The 21,422-nt window shown below is 45.0% G+C and overlaps 1 protein-coding gene across 1 annotated transcript in view; it reads right to left on the bottom strand.

The window, feature by feature from the left end:
• The window catches only part of LOC138645228 (uncharacterized), a 246,106-nt gene that overhangs the window by 76,293 nt on the left and 148,391 nt on the right, over positions 1–21,422 (bottom strand). The window lies entirely within an intron of this gene.

The following is a 21,422-nucleotide window of genomic DNA, read 5'->3' on the forward strand; positions in this document are numbered from 1 at the left end:
TATATGTTATTATATAATGGTACTGCTACACTTATAGTGTATTACCAATGTCTATTCAATTGGTACTGCTACATCACTTGGTGTATTACCATTAGCGTTAAATGTATATTGTTTTACATCACATAAGGGCAAGTGTAGTGTGTAGGATTGGCCACTAAGATGGAGGGGGCATCCTAGTACACACAATTCACAATTAGTGGATAGAGTTAGCATAGGGTTAATTAGGTAGTAGGGGCTGCTGCTTGGTAAGCAAGGGAATAGTTTCTAGAATAAGTCAGTAGGGCGGGAGAGCCCAAAGAGTCCACACGGGCTATAGGCCCAGGACTAGTGTTGAGCATACCGATACTGCAAATATCGGGTATCGGCCGATATTTGCTGTATCGGAATTCCGATACCGAGTTCCGATATTTTTGCGATATCGGAAATCGGAATTGGAAGTTCCTATAAGTTCCCAGTCATCTTCGGCGTGTGCGGTGCGTATGGTTCCCAGGGTCTGAAGGAGAGGAAACTCTCCTTCAGTCCCTGGGATCCATATTCATGTAAAAAATAAAGAATAAAAATAAAAAATATGGATATACTCACCCCTCTGACGGAGCCTGGCTGTCACTGCTGCAAGCGTCTGCCTCCGTTCCCAAGAATGCAGAGAGTGAAGGACCTTCGATGACGTCGCTGTCACATGAGCAGTCAGGTGACCAGTCACCTGACCGCGAAATCATCGAAGGTCCTTCACTCTCTGCATTCTTAGGGACGGAGGCAGACGCTCGCAGCGGTGACAGCCAGGGTTCGTCGGAGGGGTGAGTATATCCTTTTTTTTATTTTTATTCTTTATTTTTTACATGAATATGAATCCCAGGGCCTGAAGGAGAGTTTCCTCTCCTTCAGACCCTGGGAACCATCCAAGATAGCTTCCGATACTTGTGTCCCATTGACTTGCATTGGTATCGGGTATCAGTATCCGCGATAGCTGATATTTTTTGGATATCGGCCGATCCCATCCGATACCGATACCTTTGAGTATTGGAAGGTATCTCTCAACACTACCCAGGACACATCAGCAGTTCTGTAATGTGGAAAGTGAAGCCTAGCCATCCACAGCAGTAGGAAGAGAATACAGCAGGCCTGTACAGCAAAGAACCCTAGGAAGCATCAAGATGTGGCAGCTTTTTGCGTGCGCGGATACTCTATGGACCGGTGTGACACGGTCGGAGGACTCCACAGAAGCAGTGAGTACAGAGAGGAGGAACTTCACACGTATACATAGCACTGCATAGAAGGGCAGTTTACTCTCCCAGTGGCAACTGTCTCCGGTAATTAATAAACTTGAGTCTGGGGCGAAACAGACTGAGGGATGTTTAACCGTGCGGAGCTGTACAGAGAGTATCCAGAGGAAGCATCAGGAACGGTCCGACCCGGGCTTGTGCTATGTAACCGTGAGAGAGGTGCAGGGAAAGACAAGGCGCAATGCATTTTGAAGCCTGTTGTAAATGCTGTAAAGACCTCGGATATGCTAAGTACAGTATCTAGTAAAGATGTTTTCATTCAAGTTACTTTGGACTGTGTTTCAATCAATTCAAGCCCACGTGCTGAAGGTCTCTCAAAACAAGGGGAGAACCCTGAAGGAACTGAACCTGTAGGCACAGGTATGTTGACTAGCGAGCGTAATTTTCCTGTGAGGGGAGGCCAGGACTTAGAAGCACAGGTGTCTTTGGACACGACTACAGTCCCGGCCGAACCCTACATAGGGATAAAATAGTACAGGGAAAATAACACGATTTCTTCATTCTGTCATTTGGAAATGTTCAAGAAGACAAGTAGTTGTTAAACAACCAAATACTTTCTGTAATGTTTTAATTGGCCGAATATCACAAAACTGAATTCATGTTTTGTAATCTTGGAATTAATTTGGAAGATTGGAAACAACATGAACAAAAGTCATTTTGCTGTCAGGCACAACATAGTGTACTAGTCCCCCGAGACCTGGGATGACACAACATCTCGTCTTTATATAGTTTGAATCATTCATGGTTTTCAAAGGCTTTTTGTCTATTTATGGAGGGCACAGTTCTGCCAAAAAATGTTTATGGTGGCTTACAGCCAGAATTCTTGACTGTCTATTGGGCCAATAATTTTAATGGGAGAAATGATAAAGCAAAACACAACCACATGCTCTGTTCTATCATTATGTGTTCTACTAAGAAATCTTATCTTTAAAGGGTTTCTTACCCGATAATAAAAGTTATCACCCATATATTGGATCGATGACAACCTGTAGATCAATGGGGGCTCAACTACTGGGATCCCCTGACCCAAAAATAGAGCTTTGAGATACCCCTGTAAAATAAAGAAATGACCAAACATCTAGCACTGCTCCATCCACACAGTAAGGGATTTCAAGAGCTTGCTAAGTACAGCACTCGGCTTATTCCGGCAGTCTAAAAAAAAAAGAAGTGGCTCTGCGTTCCAGTGGGGCCTTTCAGAGCTCCTTTCTCTGGATCATTGTGGGTCCCAGTAGTCAGATCCCCACTGATCTGCAAGTTATCACCATTATTTTGTTGCAAGAAATACTGATATGGTGTTCCTTATCTATTCTCTTGGCTAAACATGTGATAAGATAAGGGGGTGCGAGATAATCAGCTTTGAACACGATTTTGTAATATTCTGTCACATGATGTGTCATGACTCGGTTATCTGGTAACCCAGGACTAGAGGCTCCTTCCTTGTCCCTAACGCTAGGGGGCACTTTAGTTTGCCCTGATACTCAGGTTACTTCTTAAGGTGAAGATGTCGGCGCCACGTGCCTTGCTTTATCTCCTGAATCCGCCCTCCGTCTGTACCCTTCCCCACCCAGGGAAGAGGGGATAATTTGTGGACCATAGTACACCAACCAGATGAACAAGGGTAACTGAAAATACCAAGCATCAAATATTCACTTACATATAACAGAGGAATGCACTAAGGAGTGGAGGATGCGGAAGAACCAAAGTGAGAGGAGGGAAGGAAATTATCACACTTGGACTGGCGAGAACAGGAGAATCCTCCGGTGGGCCCCGATGCAATAGTGGGCCTCCACCCTCTTATATGAGCAAAATATACTTGAATCACTATGTACAGACAGAGGCGGCATCTTATTCATTTAACAATCCATCCAGTTCATTATCATACAAATCTTTGATTGAGGATAATGTCATACATGCTTGAAGCTGAAAAGTGGGGTCCTGGAGTTGGTCACTGGTGGGCCCTTGGCACCCTAGTCCGGCACTGTACGGAGCTGTAGTAGTTTGTTTCTATAAGCTGCGTGCTTCCAATCTCCAAAATCTGGTAATCTGGGGAGAGCCGGATGTCAAACCTTCACCACTCAGCTATTAATGACTGATATTAACATCTTAGTCCTGGACAACCCCTTTTATAAAACTTCTTAGACCCTGCTATGAGCAAAATATGTAATACAAGGAAAAAGCTATAGAAAGTGACAACATCTTACATTTTATGGGCCTGAAGAAACAAAAAAGATGCCGATAAAAGGGGCTCATAGTGACCCAATAATGGCAATGTCTAAGAGAGAAAAATTATATATATATATATATATATATATATATATATATATATATATATATATATAGACAAAACCCTAAATTTGTTATTGTAGTTGGTTGAGTGTGATCACCGGCACCGGTGATCAGGTTTCTGGCTGCTGCGCTGAGACATTAAATAGGTAATGGACAATTTTTGACTATGTCGCTGTTTACTTTAGAATAGATTTATTTTCTAAGGCTTTGTTTTCACTTATCCCTTGCTGTAATTTGTAAAATGCCAGCAGGATGAGATTACCAATAAATAATGTTGATTTTACGCAGCTGGTAGGTGCCCCCTGAAACATAAAAAGCATATTTCACTAATCTGTAAGAGGTTTAATTCTCTGCCATCCTGCTGGACATGAGAGGTTTTGGTAGAAGAACTAATCCAATGGTATGGATTGTTCATGCAGCGGGAGGGTTGGAGCGATCGGCTGTTTGCCCAGAAGATTCTCGCTAATGGTTTGTGAATTGCGGTAGTGTTTTTTCCATTATACAGTGAGTGATCAAAGCGTGAACTGGATTCAGACTGATGATATTTGGCCTGGGAATTAATGACTGAGTAATCGGAATACACAGAGAGGTCACGTGTGGAAATTAAGAACATCTTCTAGAAGTCACATCTTATGGGCCACATGAATGAATTTCATCAAGCTGGTTAAGCTCAATAATAAGAAGCCTGTTTGATCTCAATAAATCATTAAACAACCCCAGTATGGTCTATGTGCCTGGTATGTGCTGGTGGGGGATACTTGAAGTCCTGTGAAGAATGATTGGACACCAGCTGAGACCTCCACCATTGATCTAGACCCATTGGAGAACCCAAGAGTAACTATTTTGCTCTATTGTACTTATAAAGTTATTTCCATCTCAGCTTTTAATGGATGAGATGGGAATATTTCCTTTTTGCTCCGACAACAGAAAAAGACTCAGGGCATTGGAATAAGCCAAGAGCACATAGGTAAAAATGAGTTTCGGAAGCAGAACAGCTCAGCCGTTCTTGGCTGATTCCATGTCTCCACTTCCAGTGATCCCAGCTGGATGGACTTATAACTTCCCTATTCATTTTTATTGATTAAATCCATGCAGATTGCGCTAAAAAATATGTTTACAATTTGAGTTGCATTAAAAATGTTACTTTTTATAGCCTGTGTGTTGCATTGTCTATTGCAGGGGTGTCAAACTGCATTCCTCGAGGGCCGCAAACCATGCGTGTTTTCAAGATTTCCTTAGCTTTGCACAAGGTGCTGCAATCATTATGTGTGTAGGTGATTAAATTATCACCTGTGCAGTACAAGGAAATCCTGAAAACATGACCTGTTTGCAGCCCTCGAGGAATGCAGTTTGACACCCCTGGTCTATTGCTCCCTGCAGAATAATTCGTATCGTCCTTCTCAGCTGAATTATGACCACGTGAAAGTTGAGACAAACTTTGCGGTCATAAATCAGGTAAGGAGAGCTCAGAAGAAGGAAGACAAGAGTAACAAACTCTTTTCAAATGCCGTATAGACGTAAGAAGCAGTAGACTGGGCCAGGAGGAGGTGAGCTGTGACATCACCTATGGTGAATGGTGGATCTCATGTTATCTACTATATATAGAGGTGATATCCAACATTATACAGGAGGAGGAGGAGGTGAACTGTGACATTATCTGTTGTGAATGGTGGATCCTATTCTAAGTTCTGTATATAGAGGTTTTATCCATAATTGTAATATTGTCTGGATAAGAGTGAGACAGCTAAAAAATCTTTCGAAAATAACAGAAAGTATTATTCTCATATTAGTTCTAATGGCGAGGTCAGTGAGTATTATAAACTTCCTCAGAGGCGGCCATATTGAAGATACCCAATTTCTTACTGCATTATCTGTGTAGTCAGTACAGTCAGGCTCAGGAGTGTGTGCTACGGCAGCTTCAATGCATGGGACTCAATTAACTGACTCGTAGACTCATAGGGACTGATTTATTAAAGTTTGTATGGAAGTATCCTGAAAATCTTTGTAAAGTAGTATAATTTTGTGCTAATATTGTGCAACTTTTGGCATTCCCATCCAGCTTTGAAAACTGGGTAGAGCAGGGGAGGACGAGTTTGGCGACTGCAGCTCGTAAAATTCCACGACTGGAGTAGAATTAATGATGAAGAGGATGCAGGGATACATAATACTCGTCCGACGGAACTGTTTAATCAATCAGGAGCACCGGACGAGTATTGAACATCTGTGTGCACCTCTGTCATCACTGTGTCTTCACGAGGCGCACAACTCTTCATGCATCGGAAGCATCTCACTTCAGCCCATCTACTCATCAGACCGGCGTGATCAATGCTAGTCTTGATGTATCGGGCCCATGCAGTGCCCAGGAATTGATGAACAATGGATCAGAGAGTGACAGGTGAGTAGTATACAGCAGGGGTCCCCAACTCCAGTCCTCAAGGCCCACCAACATGTCATGTTTTCAGGATTTCCTTAGTCTTGCCCAGGTAATAATTGCATCACCTGTGCAATGCAAAGGAAATCCTGAAAACATGACCTGTTGGTGGGCCTTGAGGACTGGAGTTGGGGACCCCTGGTATACAGTATTAAGTCCCTGTATACAGTGTGTAGCGTGTATACTGTCACTATACAGCCATGTTTAGGCCTACAGCAGTAGAACCGATTTATTGCCTGCCCTCCGCACTCCCTGTCCCAGTCTGCACAGCAAACCTGACATGTGAGCTGCAGAAAACAGAAATTATCTATCTATTGTGTGTTCTTTAGACAACAGTGTGAATAATGGAAAACTCCTACATTTCTGTCTGTGGCCACCGAAATGTTGCCTCATTGTCCTACACTTATTTACAGAAGAAAATAATCCTAAAAAAACAAGTGAGTCGGAAATGTGGTAATCTCCTACAACAAATCCCAGGGCCTCAAGCGTTTTTGTAGTCTATGTTCTCGTGTTTAAAGATTTTCTCCACTCGAAGCTGAACATATTTTTGTTTTTTCGCTTTTTTTTTTCTATTCGGATCATAATATGCTCTGAACAGCATGCAGAAGACTCACGAGAGGAAGGTCGGGAAGAAGCTGAATAATAAATAGGATTATTGCCATTTTATGTTAAGCATTCTCGGAGCATAGGAGAAGAATGCAAGTCGAAAGAAGGAAAGTGGGCAAGATTTAGTCTGTATAGATTTGATATTGGTGAATTTTGGGGGATGGGGAATTTCGAGATTAGGAGGCAAATAAATATATATGTAGAACAATGGGACAAACATAGGCATTTGCCAACCAGTCCCATAGAGAAGTCTCCCAATGTGCAGGAGTCTGAGTGGGCTGCCGATGACTTTTTTTAGAAGCTGTAGGTGCAGCTGCAGCTGCCGGTAATACATGATGTAGTGCAGAGAATGTTCTTACTAGCGGGGTTTAACTGTTTAAGGACCGAAGATCACATATGAAAAAAACTACCGCAAAAAAGTATGTTGAGAGATAAAATGCCCTTCGTCTTATATTATAAGACAGTGGTATGAATTTTATGTGAAGACTGATAGATAGCTCAAGGTCTAGGGGTAGATTGACCACTGGTGTAGTCATTGAAGACCAATGCTCAGAGGGGAGCGTCAGCCTTTTCTTGGGTGTTGCCCTCCCAAAATTAAGTAAAGAAGTTAAAAAAAAAATGCATATAAAGTGCTAATATATCCTGATAGTAGATAAGGGGCTCGCATGCACTGGAGTAAATAGGGTATAACAGGCCCAAGAGCAAAAACCTCAACTCTCCGTGCTTCTCTCTTTCACCCTTCACCAGCACTCAGCGCATCTTGCATTCATTAGATGGCACAGGCAGTCAGCACACTGAGGCTGTCCACTACTTTAACACTGGTGAACAATCCTTAGGATAGGTCATCAATGTCTGATTGGTGGAGGTGCAACATCCGGCACCCTCGCCAATCAGTTGTTCTCGGCATCGGCAGCTGACAGGAGGTGCTCCGTTATGGTGCTGTTCCGTCTACTAATAGTGCAGACGACCAGGTACTGCACATTGAACCTCTGTCCAAATCACTAGAGGGCGAGTGTACAGTACCCGGCCCTTGTCAGTAGACAGAGCAGCTCCATTACTGAGCACTTCCAGCATTTTCGGATATCGAGAATAGCTGATCGTTGGGGGTGCTGGGTGTAATTGATCAGGATGGTTCAACAATGATAAAGTAGTGGACAACCTCTTTAAGCAACACAGCCACTGGTGCTGGTCAACTCACATGCACACAATCTTGGATTCCAGAGTGCAGCAGCTGCTCTGATGAGACAGGTAACCCAACCTGTCCTACTTTTAGCTCATAAATTACTTATTTGCTTGCATGCATGATGCTGGCTGAACTCCAAGGCTGTGCAAGCAAGACTAAAGGCACGTGTCTGTTGGTGGGCACATGGCTCTGTAGGTCCTCTCTGTATCCGGTCTTGGTTACAGGAAAGCCTGGAGTTGCCTGGCAGTAAACACCTGTGCACATCACTAGGAATGGATATTTTGCACATCACTTGTTGGATGCTCTAGAACTTGACCTCAAAGATCCTTTACTCAGTAGGCACTTTACAAACTATTCTGCTGAGTGCATTCTGTTGGGACAATATAAACGTATGACCCCTTTGGCTTGCTAAGAATTGGCTCTATTTTCAGATGGAGAATATTTCCATCTGGGACTGATCCACAGCCTGCTCAGAGACTATTCCATCTTGGACTGGACAGTCCAGGTGTCAATGAAGAACACTAAACCGTCAGCCTTCCCCTCTCTCAATAAAGCATTGGACCTGTGATTCCCCATTTCTATCTATCCCTTCTTTCCCATCTCTTTTACCCAACCCTTATAATGTTCTGTTGGGTGACTTGTTATAGTAGCAGGCTGTTGTGGTAGTGTAGTGTGATGGTACGATGTACAGTGTAGGGTAACCTGTGCTATTTATTATACTCTCATGTAATATATGGAAATGTAACTATTTATTGTGTTTAGTCCTTTTTATATTTGCATTTGACAACTATTTGTTAATAAATGTTATTTACAATTGAAAAAATATCTATAACAATGGTCCTCAATCTATGCCTCTCTAGTTATTTGAAAACTACAACTTCCAATATCCTTGCTGCTTTGGTGCTTTGGGGCTGAAGGGGAATATTGGCTCATTATTATTATTATTTAACGTCCTTCGGATCGATGGATGAATGCTCTGTAGGAAGATTGATTTTGTGGGAGCCTAGATAGGTCCACCTGAGTCTTCTCCGTTGTCTTGAAAACATCAAGCCGTTGGGTTGTTGATCTTCCTCTTCGCCTCGTTCCTTCTAGGGTTGAGCGAAACGGGTCGAACATTTTCAAAAGTCGCCGACTTTTGACAAAGTCGGGTTTCATGAAACCCGATCCGACCCCTGTGCGGGGTCGGCCATGCGGTACGCGACTTTCGCGCCAAAGTCGCGTTTCAATGACGCGAAAAGCGCCATTTCTCAGCCAATGAAGGTAAACGTAGAGTGTGGGCAGCGTGATGACATATGTCCTGGTCCCCACCATCTTAGAGAAGGGCATTGCAGTGATTGGCTTGCTGTCCGCGGCGTCACAGGGGCTATAAAGGGGCGTTCCCGCCGACCGCCATGTTACTGCTGCTGATCTGAGCCTAGGGAGAGGTTGCTGCCGCTTCGTCAGAAGCAGGGATAGCGTTAGGCAGGGTCCATTAACCACCAAACCGCTTGTGCTGTAGCGATTTCCACTGCCCAACACCACCTTCGGTGTGCAGGGACAGTGGAAGCTACATTTTTTTTTTTTCCCCTCAGCGCTGTAGCTCATTGGGCTGCCCTAGAAGGCTCCCTGATAGCTGCATTGCTGTGTGTACGCCGCTGTGCAAACCAACTGCTTTTTTCAAAGCACAAATCCTCTTGTTCCTTCCTTTCTGCACAGCTATCTTGTTTGTTTGTCCACACTTTTTATTTAATTTGTGCATCAGTCCACTCCTTATTGCTGCCTGCCATACCTGGCTGAGATTACTGCAGGGAGATAGTAATTGAAGGACAGTTCCTTTTTTTTTTTTTTTTTTTTGTGGGAGATTAAGATTGGCATTTCTGCTAGAGTGCCATCCCTGTCTGTGTCATCTCTCACTCAGTGGGCCATAGAAAGCCTATTTATTTTTTTGCTTGATTTGGGTTCCAAAATCTACCTGAAAAAATCAATAAATCAATCAGTGGGAGATTAATATTGGCCTTTGGGCTTGTGTGCCAGTCCTAAGCGTGCCATCTCTCTCTCTCAGATAGTGGGCCATAGAAAGCCTATTTATTATTTTTTTTATTGGGTTTATAAAATTTTCCCTGGAAAAAAAAAAAAAAAGTGGGAGATTAATATTGGCCTCTGGGCTTGTGTGCCAGTCCTGAGCGTGCCATCTCTCTCACAAATAGTGGGCCATAGAAAGCCTATTTATTTTTTTGGTTGATTTGGGTTCTAAATTCTACCTGAAAAAATTACTACATCAATCAGTGGGAGATAAATATTGGCCTCTGGGCTTGTGTGCCACTCCTGACTCCTGTGTGCGTCCTCTCTCACTCAGTGGGCCCTAGAAAGCCTATTTTTTGTTTTATTTGTTTTCTAATTCTCCCTGAAAAAATCATTTTATTTTATTTGGTTTCTAAATTATTCCTGAAAAAAATCATTTTTTTTTGTATTTTTTTTTTCTAAAGTCTCCCTGAAAAAAAAAAAAAAAACAAATCAGTGGGAGATTAATATTGCCCTTTCTGCTTGTGTGCCAGTCTTGACTCCTGGGTGTGCCATCTCTCTCTCTCCAATTGTGGGCCATAGAAAGCCTATTAATTTTTTTGCTTGATTTGGGTTCCAAAATCTACCTGAAAAAATCACTTAATCAATCAGTGGGAGATAAATATTGGCCTCTGGGCTTGTGTGCCACTCCTGACTCCTGTGTGCGTCCTCTCTCACTCAGTGGGCCCTAGAAAGCCTATTTTTTGTTTTATTTGTTTTCTAAATTCTCCCTGAAAAAATCATTTTATTTTATTTGGTTTCTAAATTATTCCTGAAAAAAATCATTTTTTTTGTATTTTTTTTTTCTAAAGTCTCCCTGAAAAAAAAAAAAAAAAAAATCAAATCAGTGGGAGATTAATATTGCCCTTTCTGCTTGTGTGCCAGTCTTGACTCCTGGGTGTGCCATCTCTCTCTCTCTCCAATTGTGGGCCATAGAAAGCCTATTAATTTTTTTGCTTGATTTGGGTTCCAAAATCTACCTGAAAAAATCACTAAATCAATCAGTGGGAGATAAATATTGGCCTCTGGGCTTGTGTGCCACTCCTGACTCCTGTGTTCGTCCTCTCTCACTCAGTGGGCCCTACAAAGCCTATTTTTTTTTTATTTGTTTTCTAAATTCTCCCTGAAACAATCATTTTATTTTATTTTGTTTCTAAATTCTTCCTGAAAAATTCATTTTTTTGTATTTTTTTTTCTAAAGTCTCCCTGAAAAAAAAAAAAAATCAAATCAGTGGGAGATTAATATTGCCCTTTCTGCTTGTGTGCCAGTCTTGACTCCTGGGTGTGCCATCTCTCTCTCTCCAATTGTGGGCCATAGAAAGCCTATTAATTTTTTTGCTTGATTTGGGTTCCAAAATCTACCTGAAAAAATCACTAAATCAATCAGTGGGAGTTAAATATTGGCCTCTGGGCTTGTGTGCCACTCCTGACTCCTGTGTGCGTCCTCTCTCACTCACTGGGCCCTAGAAAGGCTATTTTATGTTTTATTTGTTTTCTAAATTCTCCCTGAAAAAATCATTTCATTTTATTTGGTTTATAAACTCTTCCTTAAAAAATCATTTTTTTTTTTTCTAAAGTCTCCTTTTAAAAAAGAAAAACACAAATCAGTGGGAGATTAATATTTACATTTGCGCTTCAGTGACAGTCCTGCGTGTGTGGCATCTCTCTCATTTGTTGCCACCAACAACAGAGTGTGTAACATTGTGCCTGATTTTCGTTGTGGTCTCACCCACCTGTAAAGGGGTAGCTAAATCATACTGATGTTATAGCTCACCGTGTAAGTTGTGTGACTGCAACAAATACCGTTAGTTTGGTAACGTTTTTAAAACAATGAGGAAGTCTGGTGGAAGAGGTCGTGGCCGGGGGCGTTCATTGTCAGCTGGTAATGAGGGTAGTGGTAGTGGTGGAGCATCAGCTGGTCGTGGGAAAAAAAATATTGCACCTAAGTCTGGAGCTGTGCAGCCAGGTTCGTCGTCTGGCTACACAAGGCCTCGAACGCTCCCTTTTCTGGGAGTAGGAAAACCGCTTTTAAAGCCGGAGCAGCAAGAGCAAGTTTTGGCTTATCTTGCTGACTCAGCCTCTAGCTCTTTTGCCTCCTCTCGTGAAACTGGTAAAAGTAAAAGCAGCGCGTCGTTAGTGGATGTTCACGGTCAGGGACAAGTCGCTTCCTTGTCCTCTTCAGCAAAAACAACAACAGAGAAGAATGCAGCAGGCGACACAACGGGTTACTCCATGGAGCTCTTTACACATACCGTCCCTGGCTTAGAAAGTGAAGCAGTTAACAGTCCATGCCCATTACAAGTTGAATCTGACATGGAGTGCACTGATGCACAGCCACAGCCAGACTACTATGCTGGTCCTTTGACTCAGACCACAACATTGCCCTCGCAGGGTGCTGATCAAGAATCAGACCCTGATGAGACTATGTTGCCCCATCACGAACGCTATACCACCGACCGACAAGGTGACACAGACGAAGTTGCACACGAGCTACAAGAAGAGGTAATAGATGACCCAGTTCTTGACCCCGATTGGCAGCCATTGGGGGAACAGGGTGCAGGCGGCAGCAGTTCTGAAGCGGAGGAGGAGGGGCCGCAGCAGGCATCAACATCGCAACAGGTTCCATCTGCCGGGCCCGTATCTTGCCCAAAACGCGTGGCAAAGTCAAAACCTGTTGGAGGACAGCGTGGCCATCCGGTTAAAGCTCAGTCTGCAATGCCTGAAAAGGTATCCGATGCTAGAAAGAGTGCAGTCTGGCATTTTTTTAAACAACATCCAATTGATCAGCGCAAAGTCATCTGTCAAAAATGTTCAACTACCTTAAGCAGAGGACAGAATCTGAAAAGTCTCAATACAAGTTGCATGCATAGACATTTAACCACCATGCATTTGCAAGCTTGGACTAACTACCAAACGTCCCTTAAGGTTGTAGCACCCTCGGCCAATGAAGCTAGTCATCAACGCAACATCCCTTCCGGCAGTGTAGGGCCACCATTTTCTGCACCACCTGCAGTATCTGTGCAGGTTTCTTTGCCAGGCCAAAGAAGTCAGGGTCAGGGAATCACCAGTTTCGTAGTAGGAAACACTGCATCTAGGGCACCGGCGGCAACAATACCATCTCCCACCGTCTCTCAGTCTGCCATGTCCATCGGCACCCCCGCTAGTTCCACGATCTCCAGCTCTCCAGTCCAGCTCACCCTACATGAGACTATGGTTAGAAAAAGGAAGTACTTAGCCTCGCATCCGCGTACACAGGGTTTGAACGCCCACATAGCTAGACTAATCTCGTTAGAGATGATGCCCTACCGGTTAGTTGAAAGCGAAGCTTTCAAAGCCCTGATGGACTACGCTGTACCACGCTACGAGCTACCCAGTCGACACTTTTTTTTCCAGAAAAGCCATCCCAGCCCTCCACCAGCATGTTAAAGAGCGCATCGTCCATGCACTCAGGCAATCTGTGAGCACAAAGGTGCACCTGACAACAGATGCATGGACCAGTAGGCATGGCCAGGGACGTTACGTGTCCATCACGGCACACTGGGTAAATGTGGTGGATGCATGGTCCACAGGGGACAGCAAGTTTGGGACAGTTCTGCCTAGCCCACGGTCTAGGAAACAGTTGGCTGTAGCCATTCGCACCCCCTCCTCCTCCTCCTCCTCGTCCTCCTGCAGAAGCGAGACCTCGTCCACAGACCGCAGTCGCACAACCACTCCATCCGCAGCTGCCACTGTTGCACACCAGGTCTCCCATTATGGGGCAGCTACTGGCAAACGTCAGCAGGCTGTATTGGCTATGAAGTGTTTGGGCGACAACAGACACACCGCTGAAGTTCTGTCCGAGTTCTTGCAGAAAGAAACGCAGTCGTGGCTGGGCACTGTAGATCTTGAGGCAGGCAAGGTAGTGAGTGATAACGGAAGGAATTTCATGGCTGCCATCTCCATTTCCCAACTGAAACACATTCCTTGCCTGGCTCACACCTTAAACCTGGTGGTGCAGTGCTTCCTGAAAAGTTATCCGGGGTTATCCGACCTGCTCCTCAAAGTGCGTGGACTTTGCTCACATATCCGCCGTTCGCCCGTACACTCCAGCCGTATGCAGACCTATCAGCGTTCTTTGAACCTTCCCCAGCATCGCCTAATCATAGACGTTGCAACAAGGTGGAACTCAACACTGCACATGCTTCAGAGACTGTGTGAACAGAGGCGGGCTGTTATGTTTTTGTGGGAGGATACACATACACGGGCAGGCAGTAGGATGGCAGACATGGAGTTGTCAGGTGTGCAGTGGTCGAAGATTCAAGACATGTGTCAAGTCCTTCAGTGTTTTGAGGAATGCACACGGCTGGTTAGTGCAGACAACGCCATAATAAGCATGAGCATCCCCCTAATGCGTCTGCTGATGCAAAGTTTGACGCACATAAAGGATCAGGCGTCTGCAGCTGAGGAAGATGAAAGCCTTGATGACAGTCAGCCATTGTCTGGCCAGGGCAGTGTACAGGACGAGGTAGCGGGCGAAGAGGAGGAGGAGGACGAGGAGGATGATGGGGATGATTATATTTTTAATGAGGAAGCTTTTCCGGGGCCAGTGGAAATTGTTGGCGCGGCAAGGCCGGGTTCTGGTTTTTGGAGGGACACAAGTGACGTGGATTTGCCTGAAACTGCCCCTCAACCAAGCACAACCACAGATTTGAGAACTGGAACTTTGGCCCACATGGCGGATTATGCCTTACGTATCCTCAAAATGGACACACGCATAACAAAAATGATGAACGATGACGATTACTGGTTGGCCTGCCTCCTTGATCCTCGCTATAAAGGCAAATTGCAAAATATAATGCCACATGAAAACTTGGAACTAATATTAGCAACCAAACAATCAACTCTTGTTGACCGTTTGCTTCTGGCATTCCCTGCACACAGCGCCCGTGATCGTTCTAACACGAGCTGCAGGGGCCAGCAGACCAGATGTGTTAGAGGGGCAGAAATCAGAAGTGTCGTTGGCCAGAGGGGTTTTCTGACCAGGTTGTGGAGTGATTTTGCTATGACCGCAGACAGAACAGGTACTGCAGCATCAATTCAAAGTGACAGGAGACAACATTTGTCCAGTATGGTCACTAACTATTTTTCATCCCTTATCGACGTTCTCCCTCAACCGTCATTCCCATTTGATTACTGGGCATCAAAATTAGACACCTGGCCAGAATTGGCAGAATATGCATTGCAAGAGCTTGCTTGCCCGGCAGCTAGTGTCCTATCAGAAAGAGTATTCAGTGCTGCAGGTTCAATACTAACAGAAAAAAGGACTCGTCTGGCTACCCAAAATGTAGATGATCTAACCTTCATTAAAATGAACCACAACTGGATTTCAAAATCTTTTGCCCCACCTTGCCCGGCTGACACCTAGCTTTCCTATGTAAAGGTCTTGCCTGTGGACTATTCTGAACGACTTTTCCAATCTCGTAATTTGCAGCACCTGATTGTCCAGCATCCGATATGTTAACACCTCCTTAAATGGCCAAAGTCCCCACACGGAGCCGTGGTATCGCCACTTGGCGCCAGCACCCGTGAGAGTACTGTTTGTCTGAAGAGGTGGGTGTGCCCGCTTTTGGTCGACGGCACTGCCACTAGGTTCCTCATAGTACAATAAAGTGTCTGGCGGTGGTGGTGCGCACCCAACGTCAGACACACCGTTGTAATATGAGGGGCCCTGGGCCTGTACCGCCGGCCACAAGACAGTCCCCCCCCAGGTCAAACAGTGCTCTACCACTTGCAAAATTTTCTCTCACAGCTCCACCAATGTTTAGTCTATGCGCTGACATCCTTCAATGCCTGCCACTGACAATACCATTGTATTGACATTTTTCTTATGTTAGGCCTTCGAAGCCTGTCTGCGGTCACTCCTTCCACTAGGCCTCCACTGACCTGTCTACTGCTGCCCGGGTTCCCCTGGAACCAATTTTAAATTGCCTACAGCCAGCCCAATTTATTATGTTAGGGCTTCGAAGCCTGTCTGGGGTCCCTCCTTCCACTAGGCCTCCACTGACCTGTCTACTGCCGCCCGTGTTCCCCTGGAACCAATTGTAAATTGCCTACAGCCAGGCCAATTTATTATGTTAGGGCTTCGAAGCCTGTCTGCGATCCCTCCTTCCACTAGGCCTCCACTGACCTGTCTACTGCTGCCCGTGTTCCCCTGGAACCAATTGTAAATTGCCTACATCCCAATTTTTGTTATGTTAGGCCTTCGAAGCCTGTCTGCGGCCCGTTTTTCCACTACTACTACACTGACCAGGCCACTGCTGCCCGTGTTCCCCTGGAACCAATTTTAAATTGCCTACAGCCAGCCCAATTTATTATGTTACACTACGTTCACACTAGCGTTGCGCCGCCCTGCGTCGGCGACGCAACGCGCGACGCATGGAAAAACGCGCGCAAAAACGCGTGCGTTTTGCGACGCATGCGTCGTTTTTGACGAAAATCGGACGCACAGAAAATGCAACTTGTTGCGTTTTCGTGCGTCCGACGCCAGCGTCGGAAACGACGCACGTGGCGAAAAACGCCACCCAAAAAACGCACGCGTCCCCTATGTTAAACATAGGGGCGCGTCGCCGCTGCGTCGCCGACGCAACGCTAATGTGAACGTAGCCTTAGGGCTTCGAAGCCTGTCTGCGGTCCTTCCTTTCACTAGGCCTCCACTGACCTGTCTACTGCTGCCCGGGTTCCCCTGGAACCAATTTTAAATTGCCTACAGGCAGCCCAATTTATTATGTTAGGGCTTCGAAGCCTGTCTGCGGTCCCTCCTTCCACTAGGCCTCCACTGACCTGTCTACTGCCGCCCGTGTTCCCCTGGAACCAATTGTAAATTGCCTACAGCCAGGCCAATTTATTATGTTAGGGCTTCGAAGCCTGTCTGCGGTCCCTCCTTCCACTAGGCCTCCACTGACCTGTCTACTGCTGCCCGGGTTCCCCTGGAACCAATTTTAAATTGCCTACAGCCAGCCCAATTTATTATGTTAGGGCTTCGAAGCCTGTCTGCGGTCCCTCCTTCCACTAGGCCTCCACTGACCTGTCAACTGCTGCCCGGGTTCCCCTGGAACCAATTTTAAATTGCCTACAGCCAGCCCAATTTATTATGTTAGGGCTTCGAAGCCTGTCTGCGGTCCCTCCTTCCACTAGGCCTCCACTGACCTGTCTACTGCTGCCCGGGTTCCCCTGGAACCAATTTTAAATTGCCTACAGCCAGCCCAATTTATTATGTTAGGGCTTCGAAGCCTGTCTGCGGTCCCTCCTTCCACTAGGCCTCCACTGACCTGTCTACTGCTGCCCGGGTTCCCCTGGAACCAATTTTAAATTGCCTACAGCCAGCCCAATTTATTATGTTAGGGCTTCGAAGCCTGTCTGCGGTCCCTCCTTCCACTAGGCCTCCACTGACCTGTCTACTGCTGCCCGTGTACCCCTTGAACCAACATCAGAAAATATAAAAATAAGTATTTTGCTTATAAAAAAGAAAATACTGGAGAGATATCAAATGCAGACATTTTAACATTAAAAACAAACACATACAACAAAAATCTGGTACAGTACTAAAAATGGCCACCAGCTACAATAACTTTCTCCTGCAAGTAGTTAACTGAAAGTTTTTTTCAATTTAAAACACAGATATGGCATCCACCGAGTGTTGTCCTGTCGCGTCTTCTTTATATTATTGCCAAGAAGATGCAAAACAATGAAAATAATAAAATCATTATTTACCAAAAAAATAGAGTAAGTTAAAACCACATTGCAAATAAATATTCATTACAAATAAAGAAGCAGGGCGCGTCCGAGGGTGAGTATATACCTAATAAGAATATAATCACCCTCGGACGCGCCCTGCTTCTTTCCGACAGCCTTCCTTCCTAAGAATCAGCCCTTCCGTGGTGTAGAGAGAGGGTGTGTTACACTCCAAGGTGTTCCCCAGGTTGCCTTTCCTGAGCTTCGATCTTCATGCTCTCGTTTAGTAGTTGTTGGAAACTACGCTGCATTAGGCCTACAAATTGGGTATGGGGTGTAAAGAGATGGTGTGTTCCACTCCAAGGTGTTCTCCAGGTTGCCTTTCCTGAGCTTCGATCTTCCGGCTCTCGTTTAGTAGTTCTTGGAAACTACACTGCATTAGGCCTACAAATTGGGTATGGGGTGTAGAGAGATGGTGTGTTCCACTCCAAGGTGTTCTCCAGGTTGCCTTTCCTGAGCTTCGATCTTCCGGCTCTCGTTTAGTAGTTGTTGGAAATTACACTGCATTAGGCCTCCAAATTGGCTATGGGGTGGAGAGAGATGGTGTGTTACACTCCAAGGTGTTCTCCAGGTTTCCTCGCCATTGCTTCGATCTTCCGGCTCTCGTTTAGTAGTTGTTGGAAACTACGCTGCATTAGGCCTACAAATTGGGTATGGGGTGTAGAGAGATGGTGTGTTCCACTCCAAGGTGTTCCCCAGGTTTCCTCGCCAATGCTTCGATCTTCATGCTCTCGTTTAGTAGTTGTTGGAAACTACACTGCATTAGGCCTACAAATTGGATATGGGGTGTAGAGAGATGGTGTGTTCCACTCCAAGGTGTTCTCCAGGTTGCCTTTCCTGAACTTCTATCTTCAGGCTCTCATTAAATTGTGGTTAAACGGAACAACTGCATTTGGCGTACTAGTTGGTTTGGGGCCTACTATCGGTGTCTGCCACTCCTTGCGGTTCTCCTGGTTTCCTGTCCTGAAATTCCGTTTTCAGGCGCTCGTTAAGTAGTTGTTAATGTTAGACTGCATTTGGCCTACTAGTTGGTTTGGGGCCTACTATCGGTGTCTGCCACTCCTTGCTGTTCTCCTCCACTGAACAAAGCTGTGCCGCCTGTTTACTACGGTTGCCAATTTTGAACTGCATTTCGACTACTTACTGATTTGGGCCTACTCTCTGTGTCAGCCTCTCATTCCAGTTGTCCTCCACTGCAATGCCCCCTGGTTATTCCTGTGTTACCAATTTTGAACTGCATTTAGCCAACTTTATTCTTTGGGCCTATATCTGTGTTTCCTCCTCATCCTGCCCATTGCCCAGCCAGTGATAGATGAGTCTGCTGGTACATTGACCCATAACGCAACATTCCCCGTGCACGCTACACAACAACATTGTGACCCTGCTGAAAGTCAGGTTGCTCTTCCCGCATACCATACCACCTTACACGGGGACAAAGAGGAAGGTGCAGATGAAAGTGCAGGTTCCTTCATCAGGTGGGGGGAGGAATACTAGTTGGCGACGTCACTGGCACAGGGCCTCTCATAGTACGCAAAAGTGTTGCTGCCGGTGGGAGGCGCCCCCGCCGTGCAAACACACCGCTGTACTTTGAGGGGCCCTGTGCCAGTGCCAATGCCAACGAGTGGGCCCCCCCTGCTTGCTCAGGTTCACAGCACTTGCAAAGTTGAAATACTTACCTCTCCTTGCTCCACTGCCGTGACGTGGTCCAGATTTCCTGGGCCCACTAATTACTTGAACCAGCCCTACCCACCACAACTTTAGCCAAATGACCCCCAATTTCAAATGCCTTCCAATTATTATAAGGTAAATTACGCTTGACAAGCTTCATTAAGAAGAATGGATGGTTTTGACATTAAAATGGGCACTCTAGGTGTTTTCCTGGCCCCCACTCACTGCCGAATATGCTGCCCCATTGACTTGCATTGGGTTTCGTGTTTCGGTCGATCCCGACTTTACGTCATAATCGGCCGATTTCACTCGACCCGACTTTTGAGATAGTCGGGTTTCGCGAAACCCGGCTCGACTCTAAAAAGTCAAGGTCGCTCAACTCTAGTTCCTTCTATTCTTCCGACCATGATTTCCTTCTCCACTGATCGCTCTCTTCGTATAATGTGTCCAACGTAGACAAGTCATAGCTTGGTGATTTTTGCTTCGAGTGACATGTTCGGCTTGATTTGTTCCAAAATTGATTTGTTTGTTCATCTTGGTATTGATAACATCCTTCTCCACATTTCGAATGCGTTGATTCTTCTTCCGTTTTGGTTCTTTATCATCCAGGTTTCGCATCTGCATGTTGAAACAGAAAAGACCAAACTATGTACAAGCCGTGTCTTCATCGCCAGTCAATGTTCCTCAATTTGGCTCATTTGGGTAAACATATTTATTTTCACAATTTTCGTTGCTGTGGTAAGCGGTGTCCAACTAGCGACTATCCAAATTTTGAAAAATACAACTCCGAGGGTTTGTTACAGTAGACGCTGTAGTTTTCTGACAGCGAGAGCTACAGTTTAGAGGTCAGTGTTACAAATGAAGACGGCCATGGTCAAGAAGGCAGAGACATCAGGCATCGGACTGCTGCCTCTATTAAGTCACATACAACAATTTGCCGAGAATATTTCCATTTATATTTTATTTAACAAGTAGCAGATTTGCTGGCTGTAAATGTAGAGATAATCAAGATCAATATACAAGGCAGCACGTTCATTTTCACTAGAATATGAAATGCCTTTTTAAATAAAATCCAAGGTTGTACGATACTCTCTATTCAGCAGCCCCTCGCTTTGCACAAGGTCACTCTGTACCATCACACGTACTGATCTGCTTTTGTTTTTATAGATTTGTTGTTGAACCAAACTGTCATTTTTTTTTCATTTTATTGTATGTACGGATTTATATCTTAAAGGAATTCATTCTTTTGTCTGTGTTCCAAAATCTCTGACATTTTTTCCTTCTTTCCTCTTTCCATCTGTAAGGCAACTGGCTGAAGCAGTAACCCTCCCCCATTGCTTTGTGATAGAAGATAAAAAATATTAAAGGTTTATCCTCCTCTCAGTCATTCACAGATGGGGTGGGATGTCTTCAACTTTGTGCCTGCTACAAGTGGTCGGATCTACTAAAACAAACGAAGGGCTACACTACCCTGTGTCTGTCATTTCCATATACAGTAAGTGAAGGAGAGTTACGGAAACAGTGGAGCACATCAAGCTACAATGTCTCCAGAAATCCCGATATGGACAACCCAAAAACACAGATTTTCATTTCAGCCATGAATGACTGAGATGTGAATAGTCCTTGAAAGCCTGCCTAATCCTATCCCTCAGCCGAATGCCAGAAAAAATGGAAACAATCCGAAGGAAAGCAGTACTTGTATTCTGGAATAACAGAAAAGCCAACAAACTTTTTGCAATAGATTTTACTGGCTATTGAACCCGTTCTACACCTTGGTGGCGAGTCTGTCTCTCCATCTCTATCGCTCTCTCTCTTTCTCTCTCTCTCTTTTTCTCTCTCTGGCTCTCTCCCTCTTTCTCTCTCTGTCTCTCTCTCCCTCCCTCTTTCTCTCTCTCTTTCTCTCTATCCCTCTTTCTCTCTATCCCTCTTTCTCTCTATCCCTCTTTCTCTGTCTCTTTCTTTCTCTCTCTGTCTCTCTCTCCCTCCCTCTTTCTCCCTCTCCCTCTTTCTCTCTATCTCTTTCTCTCTATCCCTCTTTCTATGTCTCTTTCTTTCTCTCTCTGTCTCTCTCTTTTTCTCTCACTGTCTCTCTCTCCCTCTTTATTTCTCTCTTTCCCTCCCTATTTCTCTCTCTCCCTCTTTCTCTCTATCCCTCTTT

The sequence above is a fragment of the Ranitomeya imitator genome, chromosome 7, assembly GCF_032444005.1.
Source record: "Ranitomeya imitator isolate aRanImi1 chromosome 7, aRanImi1.pri, whole genome shotgun sequence".
NCBI lineage: Eukaryota > Metazoa > Chordata > Amphibia > Anura > Dendrobatidae > Ranitomeya > Ranitomeya imitator.